Below are 7,241 nucleotides of genomic sequence, written 5' to 3'. Positions count from 1 at the left end.
CTACTAAGCAATGACACTAAAGCAAACAGACACAAAATAATATTTTATTCAAAGTCTTAACCACCGTTTTACTTATTTTTATTTAAAGCAATATTTCCCCTTTAAAAACGATGCTTGATGAAATTAAACATTTAAATCAGGATCATTTATAAAAAATAGTATATATATATAATATATATATGTACAAAATTTTATGTATCATATGTGTGTGCATGTAAAATTCTATGTACTAGAAGAGAAATATGTGTCTGTATATGTATATATATTTTTTCTCCTGACATATCATATAGTCCCACTCTCTAAAAGCAATAGTATTAACTAACATTTTTTTTTTTACCCTTTCAGATGTCTCTTATTTATTTTTGGTTATACAATTTTATTAACACAAGGAAATAATACTATGTCTACTCCTGGGTAACCTGTTTTTTTCATTTTAAATGATATTTAGTACATGATATTTACCTATCATCATACATGAAAATTCCTTATTCTTTTTAAATGATTGCAAAATTTTCCCTTTGTTTAGATGTCCATAGTATTTTGTGTCAGTTTCTATCACTGGACATTTAGAGTGTTTCCATTTGTTTTGTTTTTTTAAAAATGATAGCGTGATCAACCTTTTTTTATAGACATTTACACACCTGTCTAAATATATTTTAAGGATAAACTTATAAAAGTGAAATGGCTGAGTCAATATGTACACATTAGACTTTTGGTTATAAATTTATATGTAGCACTCTTGTGAAGAAGTTCTATCAATTAAAGTCTCATTTTATTTCTTTACAACTGATAACCAATTTATTAAAATGGTTGATTTAAGCATCTGCAATGGTGACTTCAATCTCAAATCCTGGCTCAATACTGATGGAAATAATCTGTTTAATAATCTCAGAAGGACTGTGCAAATCAGTGAGTCGCTTGTGGATCCTCTTCTGAGAATGATCCTGTCTTAGAACCTTCACTGCGAGTTTTTCTTGTAGCGATTCTGAGTCCTGGTAGGCATCCAAACTGTCCTTTCACTTTGAGATTCTTTTCCTTTGTGCCTCTGATCAAGTAAGCACATGCCTTCTCCACAGATTTTATGTTGCGTTTGGTTAGAGTAATTCTAATTCGGTGAATCACAACCTCTGGTTCCAGAGCTGTCTTCCCAGAGTCTTTAAAAGGCACGGCTTCCTGACCGATCTGTTCCCCACCGAGAGTGGACAGCCGTTGAGTCAGGAGCAGGAGCGGGCGGTCCAGAGCTCTGCTGTGGCTGAGACCGTGTCTTCCGCAAAGAGTTAAATTCTCACTTTAAAGTCTGAGTATACATAGTGGTATGCTGATAAATGCTTAACAACTGGTCCTCTGACTTAAAAACAGAAACAACAACCAAAAAAACCTCTTTCTTGATAGTGATTGACAAACTTCATGGTAAAATCCTCCAGCCAACATCAATGTCAAACACCCTACATGATGTTACTGCAGTCAGAGTTGTGCAAAAAATGAACAGAATCAGCTCTCACGAGTTGGGAAAGCTGTCCCCGGTATGCCACTGATTGTGTTTCCTCACAATCCCTTAATATGGGTGCTATTGAACGTTTAAACATATTCCATATTCCATCATATTTTATAGATTAGCAGAGGTATTTCTTTTTATTTTTATTTGCATTTACGTAATAATAAATGAATAGCTTTTTGTAGTGGTTGTTTTCCTGAGAGCTGTGTGTTCATGTTCTATGCTTCATTTCCATAGGATTGTTCATCTCTCTATAATTGATCTGAACCTCTTCTTTCTGTAGAAAGAAAAGCATTCTTTTTTTATAAGTTGTCAATATTTGTCTCATTTGTCATTTATCTTTTAACTTTCATGATGATTTTGTATTTGTGTGCTGCAGAGTTTTTAATCTTTATGAAGTCAAATGTATTATGTTTTCTTTTAGGCTTCAGATTTGTAATAATTAGAAACGAATTAGAAAACACGGATAAATTAATGAATGTCTTTGGATGTCAATTTTCTTACCTGTTAAGTAGGAGTTGATGGCTATATTTCCTCATGGCTCAAGTAGTATATAATCCTTTAAAACATTTTTACTTTGGTTTCTTTAACCTGGGTTATTTCTCTGAGAATCAAGTCTTAGAGAGAAAAACTTCAGTCAGCAAAATAATCCGCCATTCACCAGCAATTTACTTGAGAACAAACCTTCAGTTGTATCCTGTTCCTATTTCTTGCCAAATGTGTGGAAAATTTCCCAACCAAATGACTAGGTTCTTTCTTAAAGTCAGAGCAGTGCCCATGTTGTGGTTCTAATGGGTGGGGAGGTGTCTTTTAGTGGGAGATGAGTTCTTCCTCATGGGTATATTTTCTCATGTCCAGCAAGAATTTCTACTTATGAGGGCGCCGGCATGGCTCAGTCGTTAAGCGGCTGCCTTCAGCTCAGGTCACGATCCCAGGGCCCTGGGATGGAGCCCCACATCGGGCTCCCTGCTCCGGGAAGCCTGCTTCTCCCTCTCCCACTCTCCCTGCTTGTGTTCCCTCTCTCGCTGTGTCTCTCTCTGTCAAATAAATAAATAAAATCTTTAAAAAAATAATTTCTACTTATGAAGTCTCACCACATAATCCTTCTGTAGTGTATTCTGTAACTTGCCCCCTATAACTTTCCTACACTTTTCTCATGGAACAAAAGACAAGAAGATATAAACATAAGCAACTTTCAAATTGTGATTTCTTATCAGTTGTAGATGAGTCTTTTAAGTAATATAGATTTAAGACCAGCAATCTTTTCTTTATCTTCAAATTCATGTTCCATTTTTCTAGCAGGATATTAGGATCAGAGGACCTTAGATGCAAGATAATGCACTAGATTATACCAGATAAATAAGATACAGCTGGACCAGAAAATGTGTGTGTGTGTGTGTGTGTGTGTGTGTGTGTGTGTGTAATTTAGCTGCATTCTGTTTTCAGCTCAGAAACTAGTTGTATTTAAAAATACTGCTCATAATTTGGGGATTAAAATATATTTAATATTTAAAAATATGGTCCTTAGGATCCCAGACAAGTTCGTAAGTTTCTATTTAACAGATTAAGTATCTAAAAGAAAAAAAATATCAAAAGGAATGGTAGGGAACAAAATGTGGATCCTGGGAAATGAAGGAGTGGTGGTTGGAAGAGATTTTCCCTCTTCTCTCTTCTGTTGCTTTTCTGATTGTTGCTGCTCAAGGTTATCAAGGGCTGCAATTAGAGAAAATGTATAAAGAGATTTATTAACAGTAAGAAGAAATGGGGAAATACAAGCCAAGTCCTTTACATATTCATTTTACCTCGAAGCTCTGAGTTGGTAACAGGCAGGTGTAGTATTCCAAAATAGTTATGTATTTCTTTTTTTCCCCCTTCTTTCTTCCTCATGTCTCTTCTCTATTTCTCTGCTCATGCCTTAGCACATCAGATCCACATTCTAATTAACTGGCATTATAGCAGGGTAGGAAGGAAGAACCAGACTAGTGTATATGTGATGGGTGTAGGATGAGAAACTGCATCTGACAGGGAGAGGAACTGTAGTAATTAGGAGAAAGCTGAGGGATAAATGGAGGTTCTGCAAAACAGAGAGGAGACAAGAGAAATAGCTCTTCCTCTGTAGTACATGAAAGCAAGTATTTCCAAAGCCTTTTTTTTTTAACTTTATTTTGTTTACAACAGTTTCAGATCTACAGTAAAACTGAAAGGAAGGTACAGAGATTTTCCAAATGCCTCCTGCCCCTACACATGCATATCTTCCCTCATTATCAACAACCCCCATAGAGTGATAACATTTGTTACAAATGATGAACTGACATTGACCCATCGTAATCACCTCAAGTCCAAAGTTTACCTTAGGGTTCTCTCCCGGTACTGCACATTCTATAGGTCTGGACAAATGTATAATGACATGTATCTATCATAATAGTATCATACTGAGTATTTTCACTGCCCTGAAAATCCTGTGTGCTCTATCTATTCATCCTTCCCACTCCAATCCCCGGAAACCACTGATCTTGTTCTGGTTCCATAGTTTGGCCTTTTTGAGAATGCCATATAGTTGGAATCATACAGTAGGTAGCCTTCTTAGGTTGGCTCTTCACTTAGTTATGTACATTTAAGTTTCCTCCATGTCTTTGCATGGTTTTATAGTTCATTTCTTTTTAGTGCTAAATGAAATTTCACTTTCTAATGTACCACAGTTTATTTATCCATTCACCTATTGAAAGACATCTTGGTTACTTCCAAGTTTTGGCAGTTATGAATAAAGATGCTGTAACCATTGGCATGTGGGTTTCTGTGTGGACATGTTTCTAACTCCTCTGGGTAAATTCCAAGGAGTATAAATGCTGGATATTTTGGTAAGAGCATGTTTAGTTTTGTAAGAAACCATAAATAGCAAATATGGAGATGAAAAATAGCTCTAATGCTGACTGTACCAAGTATCTGTGGGTGTCTTCATTGTGATATGAAGAACACAGAGAGAGTGAGGCATTTGTAAGTGCCTTTCATCTCTTCTAGTAGGAACAACAGCTTCTCTTTGTCACTGACATAATTCATGACTACATTTGGCAAGAACATAATCATGTATCTTCCAAATATCATTATGACCATTTCCTCATTGGCCACATCTTTTTTTTTTTTTTTGAAGATTTTATTTATTTATTTGACAGAGAGAGATACAGCCGGAAAGGAAACACAAGCAGGGGGAGTGGGAGAGGGAGAAGCGGGCTTCCCGCTGAGAAGGGAGCCCAACGCAGGGCTCAATCCCAGGACCCTGGGATCATGACCTGAGCCGAAGGCAGATGCTTAACGACTGAGCCACGCAGGCGCCCCTCATTGGCCACATATTACTAACTGTATCTCTTAGCTTTCCTTGGAAATTCTACAGGTAAACAAACAGAGGAAATGTATAGAAAAATCCTTTAAGTGTACTCATTTGTCATTAGCTTACTAAATTTTACTTTAAAGTTATAAATTAGGACCAAAAATTGCAGCTTTAAGTTTTTAAAAATGAGTAGATTCCAAACTCTAGTGAAACTTAAGACCGCTAAGAGTGAACAACTGGTGTTTTTAGGTGATAGTCTGTAAGAATCTGACATCATATATAATAGAAAGACTTGACATGATTTTTAAGGAATTATCAGAGCCACACATTTATTGGACTTTTGTACTATATGTATTGTATTCTGTACTATATATTGTATTTTATACTACATAGACTATGTTCTTATCCCTCTTTCATTGTAACAGAATTTACGGGCTCAACTTTATGCCATTACTTTTTTAAAGGAGACACCTTTCACTCTATCCTTTGAATTTCTTCTTCTAGAAGTTGCTGTGCTTTGTGATGATGATTGCCCAAGCCTTTCTTTGGTTGCCTTCAAAGATAGCCATAAAGAATCCATTCATTTTAAGCACTTTACTGTTTTTCCCCCCTGTGGAAAAACTAATGGGATGTTCTAATAAACAGCAGTAAAACATCACAAATAGCAATGTCCAAATAATGAGACAATGCTTCCACATAACCTGCTCACTTAAGAGCAAGTTTATGTATAATTTCCTATTTTCTTCTTTAATTGAGGGTTTTGAATTTGAGTTCTGTGGCTGCCATAAAAATGTTCCTTCAGACCTTTGACATCAAAGAGCATAATTGACCGAAGCCCCGGGTGCTGGGCTTCATCCATCTACATCTTTGAGCTAAGACACTCTCCTCATGCTGGTGACTAAACATGCCGTGGACACACTACAGCAGCTCATTTCTGGGAGGTACAGGACTCCTCTGATGGACAGTGTTGCCTTGAAGATTCCCCAACAGCCTTGCTGAACATGCTGTAAGTGTACTATAGTCTGAGACTCCCCCACACACATTTCTTTCCTTCCCTCTCTTTCACCAGGCTCAGTGCTACTTGCAGTGGGATAGCTTTCCTAGCACCACCTCCCCTCTTGCCCTTTTAATTCGCCCCTGCAGGTATTTTCCCTGATAAATCTTTTGAGTGTTTTCTTTTTTTTTTTCCACATAGAAATCTGCTTCTCAGAAGACCTGAACTTACATAAGCCCTCATGAGAATTTATCTCATTCCATCACACACACAATGCTCATTTAGATAAAACAAATGTGTGGAAAGAATAAAAATGAACTAAAAAAGCTAATAGGATATTTCAGTGCAAACGAATATTACTTAACCTGAAATATTCTAAGAAATAGAGATACTGGTTATAAATTCATGTTAAATATTCTAGCGAATGTCTGTATTTGTTGGAGATCATGCATATATTGGCAAGTTGTATTTTGAAAAGTTTTATCGGGGCACCTGGGTGGGGCTCAGTCGTTAAGCGTCTGCCTTCGGTTCAGGTCATGATCCCAGGGTTCTGGGATCCAGCCCCGCATCGGGCTCCATGCTCAACGGGGAACCTGCTTCTCCTTCTCACCGCTGCTCCTGCTCTCTCTCTCTCTCTTTCTCTCAAATAAATAAATAAAATCTTTAAAAAAAAGAAAGAAAAAGTTTATTAACATGTAGTTGATAATTTCATAGCAATCTTTATAAAACCTGAAGGCACATAAAACAACTTGTCCTTGTCTTTGGGAAACATGCACAAAGTTCATAAAGTTAAAAGGAGAAGATTAAAAGTGCCCCTAAAAATTGCACATTCCACTATCACAGGTTCTATCTTTGTTCTGTCACTTCTGCTACCTTAACTAATCCACACTATTTTTCCCAGTAAATTTTGGTTTCTTATCTGAGCCATGAACTGTTTGGAAACAGGAAAAAGAAGCAAAAATTGACAAACCACAGTAAAGTGATATCCTATCAGGAAGGTTTAAAACCACTCTACCTTCTGTTTCAATTACCAGTGACAAGCTAGGCATAAAACATGTCATAGGAAATGTCACTTGCTGGATTAATTTGTCTCACCTCTGTTGAAAAACAACAGTCCATATCAGGATTCTGGTATTTGTTGCTTAGACAAAATGCAAATCACGTTGTTCTAGTCCAAGCATATTCATAATCTCCAAATAAAAACGGTAGTTAATGGGCAAGAAGTTATGGCAATTTCCATGAAGTTAAAAAAAAGGAACAATTTGTATAATGATCCAATCACTTATGATTGTGATAAATAAAGCACAGTATTATTCTATGATACAGTAAAATTTGGGCTTCTAAAAAAGTATAGGAATTCCCCTCAGATAATGGAAAATATGGCAATGATGGCTTAGAAAGTAGTTTCAAGCAGAAGAACTAAAATG

The 7,241-nt window shown here is 36.4% G+C and overlaps 1 pseudogene; it reads right to left on the bottom strand.

Annotated features, from left to right (window-relative positions):
• Positions 1-815: 815 nt before the first annotated feature.
• On the bottom strand, positions 816-2,034 carry LOC114217583 (small ribosomal subunit protein uS10 pseudogene; annotated as a pseudogene).
• Positions 2,035-7,241: the final 5,207 nt, after the last annotated feature.

This window comes from Eumetopias jubatus, unplaced genomic scaffold (assembly GCF_037043125.1).
Source record: "Eumetopias jubatus isolate StellerSeaLion01/CBP00866 unplaced genomic scaffold, mEumJub1_p1.0 scaffold_5, whole genome shotgun sequence".
Lineage (NCBI taxonomy): Eukaryota > Metazoa > Chordata > Mammalia > Carnivora > Otariidae > Eumetopias > Eumetopias jubatus.
This window is presented reverse-complemented; position numbering and strand designations above follow the sequence as displayed.